The 18,738-nt window shown below is 38.0% G+C and overlaps 1 non-coding gene across 1 annotated transcript; it reads right to left on the reverse strand.

Moving 5' to 3' along the window:
• Nucleotides 1-6,657: 6,657 nt before the first annotated feature.
• On the reverse strand, nucleotides 6,658-6,764 carry LOC148577880 (small nucleolar RNA R71). The gene has a single exon (XR_015904693.1). It is a non-coding gene; the product is annotated as a small nucleolar RNA R71 (small nucleolar RNA).
• Between the last annotated feature and the right edge of the window lie 11,974 nt (nucleotides 6,765-18,738).

The raw sequence follows: 18,738 nt of genomic DNA on the forward strand, positions 1-18,738 counted from the left end.
ATGTAAAGGGAATAAGAAGAAGACATGATAAACTAAATAAAATAATAACTGAAAAATAATTAAAGGTAAAAATAGTTCTTCGCATTAATAAATCCCAAATCCTTATCTGAACAGGGTTAATGGGCAATTAAAAAAGTAAAAGAATAAGAAAACAAATTAGAATAATGCAGCTTCAACGGAGGTAGTGACTCTTCTCAATATCCAAAGCAAAAGCATAAGAAGCATAAAAACTAAAAACTATGAATGTGAAGAAACCTAGGGAAAGTGTGATTTTTCTCTCTAAGATTCTAATCTAAAATCTAAAAACTATGCGAATGAGAATGTGTGTTGAGTCTCTGCTTGTCCCCTGTCTCTAGTCTGTATTTCTGGGCCGAAAATTGGGTCCAAACTCAGTCCAAAATCGCCCCCAGCATTTTCTGTGATTTCTGCAGGTAGCGCATGTCACGCGTACGCGTCAGTCACGTGTACGCGTTGATGCTAGGGCATTTTGGCCAGTTTCACTGACCTTTTCTTTACTGTTTTAGGGTAGTTTCATGCATTTTCTTAGTTAATAAGCAAGTTTTGGGTAGATAATCACTTACATCTTGATTCAAGCAAACATTGTGAATTTTATATGACTTTATGAGAATTATGCATGAATTGAGTGATAAAATAGATTATGCATGATCTCATGAGTTAGAACCTAGCTTTGATGCACTTTACTTGCTTGATTTCAGGACAAAGGAAGCAAGGAAGATGCCACGTTAATAGCCACGTTAGTCTAACTAACGTGACCATTAACGTGGAATGGGAGCTAACTTGCAACATTAATGAGAAAAGTGATCGCCAATAACGCCTTTGTGAGCCATCATAACCCACGTTAGTTGCCACGTTAACTACATCAACGTGGAAGCTAACGTGGAGGAAAAGTAAAGCTCCAACGTTAGTGGTAAAAGTGAATGCCATTAACGTTGGAAAAAGGGGCACACCTAGCCACGTTAAGAGTCATGTTAATTACATTAACGTGAACTCTAACGTGGAAGGAACAAAAAAGTGCCAACGTTAGTGACACTCACCTTTGTCACTAACGTTGGACCAAGCCACCATTAGCCACATTAGTTACATTAACATGGAAGCTAACGTGGAGGAAAGAAATGATGAGCCAACGTTAGTGACACTCACCTTTGTTACTAACGTTGGAGATGGCAATCACCACCACGTTAGTGGCCATGTTAATACAATTAACGTGAGAAGGGGCGTTTGGAGCATTAGTGACAAAGGTAAGTATCACTAACGCTCTCGAGGCTGAGGCATACCCACGTTAGGAGTCACGTTAGCCACACTAACGTGGACTCTAACGTAGGGAGGAAGGGCAACAAGCAAGCGTTATTGGAAAAGGTGAATGCCAATAACATTTGCGAAGGACCAGGAGGCAACGTTAGTGGTCACGTTAGTGCCACTAACTTTGAAGTTAACGTGGACCATCTTGGGTTAGGAACGTTAGTGAAAAAGGTGATCGTCACTAACGTTCTCGAACCCACATTTTCACTTAACGTTAACACCACTAACGTCCTAACTAACGTCCATGCCTAACTCACACTTTCTCTGCAAGCAAAGCTGAGCCCACTGAAGACTGCAACTGCTTCAACTAAAGATCCAAAAGCCCATATCTAAGACTTGAAGAGCCAACTAGAAGATCAGAAGAGTACTATATATAGGAGTAGTTTTGAACTAGTGAGAGAGCTTTTTGCATTTTGGAGAACTACACTCTGTATATTTTACTTTCTCTGTAACTTCTAGTTTTAGTTTTCATAATGTACGTTACACTTATGCTTTCCATTCCCAGAGCTATGAACAACTAAACCCCTTTCATTGGGTTAGGGAGCTCTGTTGTAAATTGATAGATCAATAATAGTTTTCATTATTTTTCTTCTTTCTTTTCTCTTGGTTTTACTATAAAGCTTTCAATCTTCATCCTATTGGGTAGTTATCTTGGAAAAGAAGCTATTCATACTTGGATCTCTTCGAACCTTGGAAGAGGAATGAAGAGATCATGCTAGAAATGCTTTCTCATGTTGGACCAAATTAGGGTTTGGATGGATACGGTGACATATAATCCTACCAATACTTTGATTTGGGAATACATGTGGTATAACCAGTGACCATACTTCATCTCTTCTCATGAGCAATTAGACCAAGGAATTGGCTATTGATCAAGATTTGAGAGATTGGGTTGCCAAGGAATTGGAATCCAATCACTTAAGATTGCCAAGGAGATCAATGAATGCATTGATTGAGGAAGAGATGAGAATGAACTTGATCCAGAGAATACAACATCTCATGTGCCCAATGAATCCCCCATTTCTGATCTTACGTAACAACCCTGATTTTCGAGTATGCGAGATCTTTTCCGAAGGCACGAATTTTGCCAGAAGATCAGTAAAGGGAACACCTCTTCTATATCAACAATTATCTCAATCCTCATTGTCATTATGTCATCCTTAAGTTAGAACCTCCTCTGAGGCAAGCTCGATAATGCAATTGCGAAGAACCTTGTTTTTGAACCGTATCGGTTGGCAAATTTGATTCTGATTTTCGTAAATAGTCTCTGTTTGACGAACCAGACTCGATTCATGAGAGGAGAGAGATAATAGTATAATATTTTCATTATATTAGTATTAGAAAATTCTTGAATGACATTATAAGGTTACCTGGTCTGTTTTTGTTAAAAACAGAAAATCGGTTTAACCGGGTTTATGGTTTACTGGTGCAGCTTAGCACCAGCACTCTCTGATGAATTTATCAATGCTAAGGCCTCATTATACATGTTCTATTCTCATAATAAATATGTTACTAGTTTTATTTATGCTAGTAGCTCAGAAAATAATTTTTAGAGATGTTTTTACAAGTGTTCCGATACATCTAGTTTTAGTAGTTATACATCTGAGAAATTTTTATATTATTTTAACCCACCTCCAAGCCAACCAATCACAACTCGCCCTACACCCCCAAGACCTCCAAGGCTGTCTCATTTCATCATTTTGGCCGAAAATAACAAGAGAGAAAAGAGAGAAACTTTCATGAACACTTAATCTTCAAAGCTTGATTTCTTCTGAACTAAAACTCAAATCAAAACTCCGATTTCACCAAAATGATCTTCTCTTCTTCCTCTACATAACCATGTAACTTATCAAGGATGGAAATAAGGTGAGATGGCTGTCTCCTTCCCTCTTCAATTCGGTTTTCAAGGAAACATGCTTAAACAAGTGTTTTCTTGATGTTCTTCCTTAGATCTCTTGCTTAGCTTGACTTGTGGGCGAAAGATCTTTGATTTCCTGAACGTTTAAGGTGAGGATAACCTTACTAAGATGCTTCTGAAGTTCGTTTAGTTGATGTTTTAGAGTTTTAAAGTTGTTCTTGATGTGTTTTAGGAGGAAAAAGTGCTTTAAGAACACTTTAAAGAGTAACCGGATTTGGAGCAGCAAATCAAGGTAGGGATTGACGAATTTAATCTTGATTGATTGTGTTTGAGTTGTTTGATTATGATATGGTTTGGCTGTGCTTGAAATTGATTGTTTGTATGAGTAATTCTTGTTGAAATTTTGGTGAAAATTTGATGAAATTTGATAAAATTCAAGCTATGAATGTGTGTTCTTGTGGCTGCTGGAAAATGAAACCCTAGAGCTTAAATTGAGGATTAATTTGTGTTAAAATCATATAGAAAAGATGGGGTTTTAGTGGCTGGAAATTTATTTTGAATTTTGGTAAAAATCGGTTGCTGAAAAGACTGAAAAACGGGTAAAAACAGAGAAAGAATTTGAAGAATATACGAAGAACACGAAGAACACTTTAAGTGTGGTGAAGAACATTAAAGAACACCTTTTAGATCTTAGAAAGGGCAAGGAAGTAAAATTTTTGGTGTTTAAGGGGTTATATGGTAATTTCTGGAAGTTACGGTGGTAAAAGTAGAAATATTAAAAGTTACGGGTGGTAAAAAGTGAATTTTAAAGGTTAAAAGTAAAAGGTAAGTTAATTTTCAAAAATTTAGTATTAAAATAATAAATAATAATAAAATACTAAATAATAATATTTAATTAAAAATAATATTTTAATAAAAATAATAAAATAATGCGAAAAGGCAGTTTTCTGTAAAAGCTTTAGAAAGACAACTTTAAGCGCAGAATCTCATAATTACCTTCATAAAACACTTAGGGAGTGGTAAAAACATATTAGTGAGGCAAAGATAAAGGAAAGATAAAAAGTTAAAGAAGAGATAAAAACCAAAGAAAATTCTGTAAAGTTTTAATGACAGAAAAACAGACAGAAAATAAGCCATATCTAGGACTAGTTTCTAGGTAATGTCGTGCTGCAGGGTGTAAACCGACACATGAGCTCATGGCCTGCATAGGACAGACATGCATCATACTTGGTTGCGCATTTCCTCTGTTATGATTGTTGTTTGAATGTATGCTTTCTTTGTTTTCATTCTATTCTCTGTGTCTGTGTTTTGTTTTCTTGTATTCTTTTGTTTGTGTTTTGCTTTCTTAGTTTCTTTATTTATCTGTAACTTCTGTTTACTGTTTTTCTGTATTTTGCTATATGTCTGCTAAGCGACACAGAATTAATGAAATTAACTAATAACCCCGGCCCTACTAAGAACTCCCCAATTCTTACCCCTTCTCTCTCCCTTCCCCCTTCAGATGGAAGTAAGAGTACCTTACAGTAGCTCGTTGATGATGGTTCTGCAAAGAGGATTCTGCTCTAGATAGTCTTCTGAGTCTAGGGTGAATATCGTTCCCTGTTTATATGTATATACTATGAGACCAGCCAATGTCTACACCCCGTTTGTTCTTGAACTTTAACTTAAATCCTGTGTACGAGACTCCTGTTGTGTGGCTACTTCATGAGGTACCAGAGAGACGTCCAGTGGAAAAGTCTGATCGTGCAGAGGAGTAGCAGATGATGTTCTACCTTTTGATGATGATCCACCTGACTTGAGTTTTGATGACTTAGAACGTATTTTCCCTCGCTTTAGAAGTTTAGAGGGACTAAGTGAGTATAGAGTCTAGGCTAGCCTAGGTGCCAACTTAGGGACCTCTTGAACAGGTCAGGACCTGGGATGTTGTATGTATGTATATGTATATAGTTATTATCTAGCTATATCTAGGGGTGTTCTAACTAAAAGTCTATACTTAAATAAAAATTGGATCACTGAATGTTGTTGACTGCTTGTGATGTATTTATGTGTGGTTGTTTATAACTGTTTTATCTGTTATCAGTTGTGAATTGATTATAAATTATTCCGTCTATTAATCCAAATGTTTTCAAAAAAAATACACCTCGCAAATTAACTACGCTTTTAACAACGAATCAGGCTCATATGATAAATAATAGATAATAATTAGGAAGAAAAATTGGTAGCGCTCAGTTTCCGATATGATCTAGACATATTAAAAATTGGGTCGTTGTATCTTACCCATTCTCTTTACTTTCTACCATTTACTTTTATGTTCATCTTCCCCATTCCCCATTTAAGATTCAGCAATTTACTTTCCGTCATTTACATTCAGTTTTTTATTTCCAGCATTTACATTTTCTATCATTTACTTTCCCGCCATTTAATTTCCTGCAATTCTCAAATCAAATTCTGCTTAGCTCAACTAGAACATTCCTCCAATTAAAGTTGCTTGACCAATCAATCCCTATGGGATTCGACCTCACTCTATTGTGAGTTTTTACTTGACAACAATTCGGTATACTTGCCGAGGGAAATCTGTTGAGAGACAAGTTTCCGTGCATCAAGTTTATGGCGCCGTTGCCGGGGATTGATTTTGTATCAACAATGATTAAATTGGTGAATAACTAGATTGAGCATTTTTCTTTTGTTTTATTTAATTTCTGTTTGATTGATTCACTTTCAGTTTCAGTTATTTTCTTCCCATTACCCCTACCCGTTTGTGGTGTTCTCTTGTTTGTTACAATTTAGTTCACTAACCCACTAACTGTTTGATAAATTGTATCACTCACACTAACAGCATTTTTTAACAAGAATACTCTCTATCTCCCTTTTGCTTTGGCCTTGTTGGTTGTATGACAGGTAGAAGAAGTGGGGCTTCAACTTCTTTTGATTCTGAACCTGAGAGGATCTTCCTTAGATTAAGGAGGGAAGCAAGAGGAAAGAGAGTTGTTGGTGCTGAGGAAGAGGAAGAGTACTTTGAACCAGACATGGATGAGAATATGGAGAACCATCATGAAGAAGAGGATGACAACCATGGCAGAGAAGGTCCAGCAAATCATGCTGGGCAAGAGAGAAGAGTTCTGGGCTCTTACATCAATCCAAACCCAGGAAACTGTGGAAGTAGCATCCAAAACCCAACCATACATGCTAATAACTTTGAACTAAAGCCACAGCTCATCACCCTTGTTCAGAACAACTGTTCATTTGGAGGAAGTGTTCAAGAAGACCCCAATCAACATCTCACCACATTCCTGAGGATATGTGATACTGTGAAGTCTAATGGTGTTCATCCTGACACCTATAGACTACTTCTGTTTCCCTTCTCACTCAAGGACAAAGCATCTAAATGGCTGGAATCCTTCCTGAATGAGAGTTTAACAACCTGGGAAGATGTGGTGAACAAATTCTTGGTGAGATTCTATCCTCCTCAAAGAATCAACAGGTTGAGAGATGAGGTACAAACCTTCAGGCAACAAGATGGTGAAACTCTCTATGAAGCATGGGAGAGGTTTAAGGACTTGACAAGAAGGTGCCCGCCAGATATGTTCAATGAATGGGTGTAGTTACACATTTTCTATGAAGGCCTTTCTTATGAATCAAAGAAGGCAGTAGACCACTCATCTGGGGGATCTCTGAACAAGAAGAAGACCATTGAAGAAGCCATAGATGTCATTGAGACTGTAGCTGAGAATGACTACTTTTATGCTTCTGAAAGAGGCAACACTAGAGGAGTGATGGAGCTAAACAACGTGGATGCACTGATGGCCCAAAACAAGATGATCACCAAGCAGCTGGCTGACCTTACCAAGAAGATAGAGAGGAACCAAGTGGCAGCAATCACCACCTCATCAGCAACCCAAGAAGGAGTGAATGCAGAAGCAGAGGGTGATCAGGAACAAGCCAACTACATTGAAAACTCACCTAGGCAGACCCATGATCCATACTCCAAAACTTATAATCCCGGTTGGAGAAACCACCCAAACTTTAGGTGGGAAAATCAACAAGATCAAGGCCAAGATCAGAGACGTCACAACCCCAACAACAATGCGGCTCACCAACATTCCACACAGAGATCATATCAGCACCCACCTAACAACACCTCTCAACATCCATATCAAAACCAAAATGGCCATCCTCATCCCTCCAACACCAACTCACCATCATCCGAAGATAGACTCTTAAGGATTGAGACTCTACTTGAAGGCATATGTAAGGAACTCCAAGATAACAAGGTGTTCAAGGAGGAGGTGCGAGCCAATATCAAAAACCAGGGAGACACTATTAAGAGGCTAGAATTTCAAGTGGGATACCTCTCTGAGAAGATTCTCAAACCTACTGACAGCTTCCCAAGTGAGACAGAGAAAAACCCAAGAGGTGAAGCAAAGAAAGTAAGATGGGAGGAATGCAAGATGGCCACTATAAGTGATAGGGAGACTGAGGAAGAGCTGAACAAACCCTTCGAACACTATGGAGATACTTCAGTAGAGAAGCAGGAAGAGGGTCACAAAAAAACCAAAATTACACAGAAGGAGATGCTGAAACTCTATGCACCTTTTCCCCAAAGGCTCAAGGGTGGTGTAGAAAAGAGAATATACTCAAAGTTCCTTGATATGTTTGCATCTCTCCATGTAAACATACCATTCATCAAGGCTCTCCAACAAATGCCCTCATACATTAAGTATATGAAGGAGCTGCTGACTAGGAAAAGCTCACTCAAGCGAGGACAAACAATAGTGATGAATAAGGAGTGCAGTGCTCTCATTCAACCAGAGTTTCCTACAAAAAGGAAGGAACCAGGGAGTTTTCACATCTCTTGTGCCATAGGAGAAACAATGTTTGATAAAGGACTCTGTGACCTGGGAGCAAGCATCAACTTAATGCCTTTATCCCTTATGAAGAAGCTGCAGATCAATGAGCTAATGCCCACAGACGTAGTCATCAGGCTGGCCGACAAAACTCAAAAACAAACAGTAGGAGTGGTTGAAAACGTGTTGGTGAAGGTTGGGAACTACTTCCTTCCCACGGACTTTGTCATATTGGAAATGGAAGAAAGTCACCTTCACCCAATCATATTGGGAAGACCATTCCTAGCTACAGCCAGAGCACTCATAGACGTGGAGCGAGAGAGCTAATACTGAGGATACATGACGAACAACTCGCATTCAATATCTTCAAACCCTCACAAGAAGCAGATCAGGAAAACAAGGAACAAAGGGGAGAGCATGACAAAGCACTGATGGAAGAAACAAGCATTGAAGCACAAGCTGTACACCTGGGAATCCCTTTGGTTGACAAACAAGACAGTCAGCAGTTGTCACAGCTAAAGGAAAACTAGGAGGAACCTAAATCACCAGAGTTATATGAGACCAGCAAAAAAATTTCTTTGGAAAAAGAGACTACAAAGAGCAGAGCAACATCAAAAAGAACAAAGAAGAAGGCACCAAGGAGATGGAGGAACAAGAAGGTCCCTACAGAGGACTTCTCTCCAGGGGATAAAGTGATCTAAGCTTATTTCTCAGATATCCCACCTCATCTCCCCACCATCCCATCTCAGCTACCTAAAGTTTTCACCATCAACAGAATTCTCTCCTTAGAACATGTGGAGATTCTTGATGAAGCCAATGGAGATAGATTTACTGCGAGGGGGGAAGATTTGAAGCATTACCAACCACCCTGACAAAGTCAAAACGTCAAGCTAGTGACGCTAAAGAAGCGCTTCATGGGAGGCAACCCATGTTTTATATGCTTTAAAGTAGTTAATAATGCAAGGTTCATGAATTCCAAATCAACTTTGACATATACTTGAATGAATCCTTGTATGCAGCACATAGTGAAGAACAAGTTTGGTGTTCAAGGTATACTAAGAAGAGCATAAATGCAATTCATATCATGTTACTCTTAGAGCCTTGAACAAAACTTTGTACACCACATGGACACAAACTAAGTTTGGTGTCACCAATGTTGCATACATGAACAATTAAAAAGTCAGTTGGTTTGCATTCATGAATAGCACTTAGTTAGTTAGAAACAAAAATTTTAAAAAGTAGTTATCCCAATTTTTTTAAAAAATTTTGCCGCCAACATCCACAATTTCATTAATCACATCCCTTTTATTTTGTAGAAAAAATTGATGGGACAATTGAAGGAGGAGGGTTCGGCCACCACAAAAGGAGAGGACTATACACGTGTCTTCAAGGGGAATGTATTGGGAAATGTTGTCATGCAACATTGAAAGAATGACACGCTTGGAAATCGAACCAACCCCATCATAAAGTTGATGATCCTTGTGCTCATCCCATGCTAAACCCCATCCGTTCATCATACACCCACACCATCAATCCACACCTTTCATTTACTCTCCACTCTTCTATATAAGTAGTCCCTAGTCCGTACCTCCCTTCACATTCCAACGCCCACTTCTTCAAGCTTCTTACTCTCGAAATACAATTCTCCAAGCTACACCCTATCCAAACCCAATCGAATTCCACCAGCAACTCATACTCCTCACCACTTTTACATATCAACTCCTATTCTTGGCATCATCAAGATCTAAAAGAAGAAAGAAAAAGGAGCCTATGGAGCAACGCCCTTTCGATGAGAAGAAATTTAGAACCTTTCACCATGCATTACAATTCGGGTGGATGGTTGATAAGGAGATCATATATGAGCTAGGCTTTCAAGTCAGAAAAACTGAGTGTCCTGAAATCACAGAGAAGGTGGAAAAGAGGAGATGGGAGCTCCTCACTGATCCGGTCATAAAAGTAAACGTAACTCTTGTAAGAGAGTTTTATGCAAATGCAGTCAGGTATGATAAGGCCGATAAATCCTATATAAGCTTCGTAAGAGGGGTGACCGTGGATTTCAGTCCCATGAGCGTCATGAGGGCGTTGAAACTACGAACCATACCATTTGCAGAAGAAAGCTATCACTCCAAAATAGATAGCAGTCCCAACTATGATCAGATTGTACAAGATATTTGCATACAAGGAGCTGATTGGCTACGAGATCCCCAAGGGAAGCCCAAGTTCATCAAGAGAGGGGACCTCACCTTTGAAGCGAAAGGGTGGTTCGAAATTGTAAGGAGATCCATCCTTCCTGCCGGGAATAACTCAGAGGTGAATGATAAACCACTATTTTATGGTTTATCTTGTGCTTAATTGAGTGGATTTTATCAACTCTTTACCCACTTATTCATACTATTTGTATGGTTTTACGTTTTCCTTCCTGATTTTGTGCTATGATTGAAAACATGCGTCTTTGATCTTATATTTGCTTATTATTAATCCTCTCTTATTACCATTAGATGCCTTGATATGTGTGTTAAGTGATTTCAGAGATTACAGGGCAGGAATGGCTCAGAGGATGGAAAGGAAGCATGCAAAAGTGAAAGGAATACAAGAAGTTGGAGAAACTGCTAAGCTGTCCAGCCTGACCTCTTCGCACTCAAATGGCTATAACTTTAGCTACATAGGTCCAAACAATGCGGTTTCAGTTGCGTTGGAAAGCTAACGTCCGGAGCTTCGATTTGATATATAATATGCCATAGTTTCTCTGACGCTAGGTGACGCGACAGCGTGCTCCATGCGGACGCGTCGCAGTGACGGAAATTCAGTATGTTTGAATTCACAACCAGCGAATTCTGGGTTGTTTCTGACCCAGTTCTCGGCCCAGAAAACACAGATTAGAGGCTATAAAGTGGGGGAATGCATCCATTCATAAACGGGCTCTCATAATTCACTTCTCATGATTTAGATTTAGTTTGAGAGGGAGATTATCTCCTCTCTCTTTAGGATTAGGATTTAGATTTAGGATTTTATTCACCTTCAGGATTATCTCTGTTTATCAGATTCAACATTCCTTTTTATTTACTCTTGCAATTTTATGAATTCTTCCATGTTACAGATTACTCTTTTGAATTAATATTACTTGAGGTATTTCAGTTTAATATTGCTTTCTTTTATTTACATTATTGTTATTCCCATCTGAAAACATTTTTATTCCAGTAAATTTACTTTTTCTCCTTTTGGTCTTGGTTAAGAAAGCAGTAACTCAGAAGTTATCTTAGCTCAACATAATTGATAACTGTTATCTTTGATAATTGAACTAAACTTCAATAATCCCAATCTTTTCTTAGGAAATAACTAGGATTCGAAGATCAATCTAATTAGTCCCTTGACTTCCCTTTGCTTTAGTAAAGGTTAACTAAGTGGAATTAAGATTCAACTTTCATTATTATTGATAAGGATAACTAAGTCTGGACTTCTAATTTCTCATACCTTGCCAAAAGTTTATTTTACAGTTATTTATTTATTTTATTTGTCAATTAAATATATCTGTGCTCATTGCCCAAGCTCCAAAACCCCCAATTTACAAAACTCATAACCAATAATAAGAATATACCTCCCTGTAATTCCTTGAGAAGACGACCCGAGGTTTAAATACTCGGTTATCAATTTAAAAGGGGTTTGTTACTTGTGACAACCAAAACATTTGTATGAAAGGACTTTTGAAGGTTTAGAAACTATACTTGCAACGAGGATTTATCCGCAAATTTCTAGACCACGCAAAAGTTCCTCTCATCAAAATGGCGCCGTTGCCGGGGAATTGCAAACGTGTGCCTTATTATTGGTTATTGTAAATATTTAAAAAAAATCAATTTTCAATTTCTAATTTTAAAAACAATTCAATTTTCAAAATTTAAAATTCAAATTTAAAAACAAAAATTTCAAATTTTAATCTTCAAATTTCAATTTTAAAAATTCAAAATTCAAATTTTAATTTTCAAATTCAAAAATTTGATTTTGAAATTTGCTTTTATTTTTGTTTTTAAATTTTTATTAACTAACTATGAGTTCTCACCCCTCTCGCTTCAAGTTTGATTCCAATGTTGTTGTTAGGAATGGAAACTATAATGAGAACAGGCATCAAGGTTAGAAGAATCAAAGCTGGGAGGAGCCACAAGGATTTGATCAACCCTCATGGCAACAACCACCTCTAATAGACTATCAACAACCACCACCATATGCCTATGAATCCTCTCCTCAACATGACTTTGGACCACCATACTCACAAGCCCCTTTCCGCCATTCACCTCCATATGACCATAACCCTCAACCACCATACCAACCACCTTATGAGCCATATGAACCATATATAGAACCACCCCAATTCTAACCCAATTACTCACAAGAACCACCACTTCAATATTCACCATCTCTATATCCATCAATCCAAGAGCACTATGATCCTATTTTTGAAAGCCGAGTGCATCAAGAGACAAAGGATCATTTCAAGGAAACAGTGGATCGATTTTAGGCAACCATTCATCAATTGGAACAAGCGATAAATCAATTAGCTTCCTGACGTTCGGACACTCAAGGAACCCTCATGGCTTCATGTGGGCAATCTAATGAAGAACGTAGCATGAAGGAGACATTAGAAACTCCAGTGGATAGTAAAGAGCATGAATTTGTACTGGAACAAGTGGTGGAAGCCGGAATTATTGAAGAAGAAGAAGTGGTTGAAGACTTAGGAGATGCAGAACCTCCATGGGAAAGTCCAGTCATAGAACCCCCTTCCAAGATGTTTGAAATTGATGCTGAGGAGGGTGTACAACCTCCAAGGCATATCACAGTTAAAGACTTGGAAGAGGTTGATCAAGAGATGGAGATTCAAGAAGAAAAAGCACAACCTCCCATGCCCTTGGAAAGCAATAAAGAGAAGATTGAATTGGAAGAAAGCTACTAAGAGGAAGAGGTTAAAATTGAAGAAGCTTGCAAAGAGGTGGTAATTATCAGAGAAAAGCACAAGGGAGTGGAGCTTGCAATTTCATTAAAAATACCTCCCCCTAAGTTGTCATCATCCTTCACAACATTCAAGTGGGTAAAATTCATATCCCTTAGCTTTCTAATTCCACTTGAATATGGGCTACTAGAGACGGATGGTCAACTTAGAACTCTTTGTAACATTAAGAGTAAGAGGAAGATGGCTAGTGGTAAGAATTGTCCTGCAAGGTTCATCATGGTTGGAAGCTTTAAGTTTAAACGCAAAGGTTGGTGTAAAGCTCAACTGAATGGGTCTAGGAAGCTGTTTGGTAGCTGCAGTGAGAATTCAAATTACTTATCACCCAGTTGGAAAAGTACAGATCCCGACAAAGATGGGTGTAAAAGCAAGATTTGGGATCCTAGAATCTGCTCTGACACTTGTTACCCCAGGAGCCTAAGAATCTGTTTGAAGCTTCTTAAGGGCTTTACATGCTTAGTTTGGGACCCCGGAGGTTACTGGAGATACAAACATTGGTGGAGATTCCTGGATGAGTTCAAACACAAGCCACCATAACATGGAGCTCACCAAATGTCCAACTTAAGGACTTTAACTAAAAGTGCTAGGTGGGAGACAACCCACCATGGTATAATCATTCCTTTCTCAATTTTAATTTTATTTCGTTTTGTTTGTTTTTTATTTTATTTTATTCTATTTTTATTGAACCTGGAATTATTCATAACATCCATATCAGCACTACATTTGCATCTGCATATTGCATATAAAAAAAAACACGCACGCGATGCGGCAGCGTCACTGACGCGTCCGCGTCACTAGTGCGTTGGGGAGAAAAGAATTGAACAGAGAGTCATGCGAAAGCGTGGCTGGAGGTGCGCCTTTAGCATAATTTGACCCCCGCGACCACGTCGCTCACGCGTCTGCGTCAGGTGGGAACTTTGGCCTCCCACGCGACCGCGTCACCCACGCGGCCGCGTGCCATGAAAATCGACGTAGCAAGGGTGTATGGCCGAAAGTTGAGCTGGAATTAGGCTGAACTCGTGCTGGAAGCCCAAGCCCTCCGACGCGAACGCGTGCCCCACGCGGCCGCGTCGTTTTCCAAAAATGGCCATCCACGCGATCGCGTCACCCACGCGATCGCGTCACCCAAAATTTGGCAAAATAAGATTTTGAACAGAGAGTTGTGCGAGCGCGAGGCTGCCCTCGCGCCAGTAGCACAAAACGTGTCACGCGACCGCGTGACCAACGCGACCGTGTGACCAACGCGACCGCGTCGATTAACTTAAAAGCGCAAGTCACGCGACCGCGTGCCCCACGCGTCCGCGTCGCTTGCGCCGCACAGCTCAACCTAAATTGCCAAAATATTTTATCTTTCTCTTCCCCAAATCCTATTTTCTCTTTTCCCTCCTTATTTCTTCCTTACTTCTTCTTCCCTTCTTTCCCTTCTCATTCTTCTTATTTTTTTATTTTATTTTATTTTATTTGCATACTTTCATTCATTGCATTATTTTCATTGGTGTTAGAAATTTATTTGGGTCATTATTTCTATATTTTACTTGTGAATTATTAGAGGAATTATTTGACAATTATATATTACTTTTTAAAGGATTGCTTGCATGTTCAATTTAATACTTTCAAATAGCTTATTTACCATGCATGCTATGTATTTGTGAAAACGCCCGTATGGCATTTTGCACTATTTTTAAGATTTCTTTTAATCTACTACTATAAATGCTTGTTTTTCACAAAACCCTTTTTATATTTTATTACTTAAATATAATTGTTATTACAAACATGTTGTTAGTTTGAAAGACTTGGTAATCTAACTTGGACATTGAATGCTTGATCTATGCTACTCATGCCTTTGCCTGGATGCCAATAAACACCTTGCATTTAATTGTCATCATATGCACTTGCTATATTTCCATTGATGATTTTTCACATGTAGTCATGACCATGTGTTAACGTCATTCTTCTTTATTGTGCATTGATTACCACCTTTCCCGCTCTCTTCCTTGCTCTAACTCTTAGCTTTAAAAGTTACTTTCTTTTTCCCTTTTCAGGATGGCCACCATGAAAGGTAAAGAGAAAGCTACTCCCAAATCACCGGCAAGGAAAGGAACAAAAAGAGCCCCAGCTGAGGAACCACAACCCCCATCCACTTGTACATCTCAGCATGCACCGAGGACGGTGCAATCTTTAAGTGTGGGGAGGTCAATACCGATCTCCATGGGTTAGTACTTTCTTATCTCAACACCAATGTTTTATTTTCTTTATTAGTTCATTGTTGCATTGCATAATAGATTGCATGTGTAGTTGATTGTTTGCATTTATGTACTACTTAGTTGAAAAATAATAAGTTTCTTTTTAGGACTCTATTTTTGAAAAATTTCACTAATTTAAATTAAAAATTTTTATGTTAAAACTTGTTTGAAGTTGTATTTGGAACATGGTTTTTGAGCTAAAGAACACACAACCTGTGAGACTTTGAGCCTAAAAATATGGTTACATTATTTAACCATAAATTTTTATTCTTGTGTGTTTTCTTCATTATGATTGCAATCTTAGCTTTGTTCCATTCTATATGTCCAATATTTAGTGTATTTACATGCTTGCATATGATTGAGGCCATTATTTGATTTTAGCTCACTTATCCCAAATAAGCCTATCCTTTACATCACCCTTGTTAGCCACCTTGAGCTTTTTAATTCCCATTTGTTCTATATTTTACCACATCACTAGCCTTAAGCGGAAAACAAATTAATTATCCCAATTGAATCTTTGGTTAGCTTAAGATAGTGTGTTAATTAAGTGTGGGGAAACTGTGGGAACATGGGTTAATAAGGGAATGTGTTATATTTTCGATAGAATATTGGGAATTTGGGAACCTACTCATGAAAAAACCAAAATAGAAAAATAATAGAAAATCCATGTGCATTGATAAGTTATGTTTATTTCTCTACAAAAAAAAAGAGAAAAAAAAAGAGAAAAATCCAAAAATATTCAATAAATAAATAAATAAATAAGGGGACAAAATTACCCCAATGCTAAGTTAATAAAAAGATCAATACACATGTGATAAAAGTAAAGAAATATAAAAAATTTGGTATATGAGTATGAGAAACATACAAAAGTGGGAATTTTGGGTAGCTAGGCATGATTCTAGGGTTATATAGAGTATATGTATATTAGGTGAGAGCTTAGGTTAGTCAAAGATTCATATTATAGCTCACTTGGCCATATATATATATATATACCCTCACCTTTACCTTAGCCCCATTACAACCTTGAAAAAGACCTCATGATGTTTGCATTGGTATACTAAATATTTGCTGATTGGTTAGATAAAGAACAAAGTTTAGAAAGCATAATTAGAGAAGAGTAGAGTGATTGACCCTAGACACTTGAGAGTTAGAGTGATATACACTACCAGTAAGGGTTCAGTGCTAATTTCTATGTTCCCTGCTTTCATGAGCTATCTTCTTACAAGTTTACTTGTCTTTATTTTATATGATTTGAATTAGTGGAATTTGAATTATTTTTGTCTTGGAGAACTTATTTACTTTTAAACCAAGTAGGTAGAAACATTTTTGCATGTAGTTGCATTCATATAGATAGGTTGCATTTCATACATCCTGCCATTCCTCTTCATCTTTATAGTTTCTCTTGAGCTTAGCATGAGGACATGCTATTGTTTAAATGTGGGGAGGTTGATAAACCACTATTTTATGGTTTATCTTGTGCTTAATTGAGTGGATTTTATCAACTTTTTACCTACTTATTCATACTATTTGCATAGTTTTACGTTTTTCTTCCTGATTTTGTGCTATGATTGAAAACATGCTTCTTTGATCTTATATTTGCTTATTATTAATCCTCTCTTATTACCATTAGATGCCTTGATATGTGTGTTAAGTGATTTCAGAGATTACAGGGCAGGAATGGCTCAGAGGATGGAAAGGAAGTATGCAAAAGTGGAAGGAATACAAGAAGTTGGAGAAACTGCTAAGCTGTCCAGCCTGACCTCTTCGCACTCAAACGGCTATAACTTTAGCTACAGAGGTCCAAACGATGCGATTCTAGTTGCGTTGGAAAGCTAACGTCTGGGGCTTCGATTTGATATATAATATGTCAAAGTTTCTCTGACGCTAGGTGACGCGACCGCGTACTCCATACGGACGCATCGCAGTGACGGAAATTCAGCATGTTTGAATTCGCAACCAGCGAATTCTGGGTTGTTTCTGACCCAGTTCTCAACCCAGAAAACACAGATTAGAGGCTATAAAGTGGGAGAATGTATCCATTCATAAACGGGCTCTCATAATTCACTTCTCATGATTTAGATTTAGTTTGAGAGGGAGATTCTCTCCTCTCTCTTTAGGATTAGGATTTAGATTTAGGATTTTATTCGCCTTCAGGACGATTATCTCTGTTTATCAGGTTCAACATTCCTTTTTTTTTACTCTTGCAATTTTATGAATTCTTCCATGTTACAGATTACTCTTTTGAATTAATATTACTTGAGGTATTTCAATTTAATATTGCTTTCTTTTATTTACATTATTGTTATTCCCATCTGAAGACATTTTTATTCCAGTAAATTTTCTTTTTCTCCTTTTGGTCTTGGTTAAGAAAGTAGTAACTCAGAAGTTATCTTAGCTCAACATAATTGATAACTGTTATCTTTGATAATTGAACTGAACTTCAATAATCCCAATCTTTTCTTAGGAAATAACTAGGATTCGAAGATCAATCTAATTAGTCCCTTGACTTCCCTTTGCTTTAGTAAAGGTTAACTAAGTGGAATTAAGATTCAACTTTCATTATTATTGATAAGGATAACTAAGTCTGGACTTTTAATTTTTCATACCTTGCCAAAAGTTTATTTTACAATTATTTATTTATTTTATTTGTCAATTAAATATATCTGTGCTCATTGCCCAAGCTCCAAAACCCCCAATTTACAAAACTCATAACCAATATTAAGAATATACCTCCCTGCAATTCCTTGAGAAGACGACCCGAGGTTTAAATACTCGGTTATCAATTTAAAAGGGGTTTGTTACTTGTGACAACCAAAACATTTGTATGAAAGGACTTTTGAAGGTTTAGAAACTATACTTGCAACGAGGATTTATCCGCAAATTTCTAGACCACGCAAAAGTTCCTCTCATCAGTGAATCTTAAGAGAGCAACAATGGTGCAATGTATACTTAAAGGGGGAGAGATCAAGGTTCATGAACTCATAGCCGAAGGCATTAGGAAGATGGCTGAGAAAAGCAATTCTGGAGGAAGGTTAGGCTACCCCAGCAATATTTTCCGTCTGTGTGACAGGGCTGGGGTGGTGTTTGAGGATGAGAACCCCGAGTGGATAAAAGTAGGCATCCCAATTACTGTTCGACGGATGCATGCTATTGTATCTCCCCTACCTCAATGAAAGCCAAGAAAGAGGCCAGCCCATCAAGTGGTAGAAGGACAAAACCTAAAGGAGCAAGCCCCTTTGGACATGCACCAACTACAAGAAGCCATTGATGGCTTATCTAGCATATACTTGGAAAATCAAGGGGCACAGAAAGAGCTGCAACTACAGTTGGTGGGCCGTCAAGAAGAATCACTCTCTAGATAGATGAATCAATAGGGGGAGTGGCAAAAGCAAATGATGGATCAGAAACTAGAACAAGAGAAACAATGGGGTGAATCCTTCCACAGGTTGGAACAAAGGCAGGATCAACAACAAGAAG

Source organism: Arachis ipaensis, chromosome B1 (assembly GCF_059453495.1).
Source record: "Arachis ipaensis isolate K30076 ecotype BB chromosome B1, ASM5945349v1, whole genome shotgun sequence".
NCBI classification, from domain to species: Eukaryota; Viridiplantae; Streptophyta; class Magnoliopsida; order Fabales; family Fabaceae; genus Arachis; species Arachis ipaensis.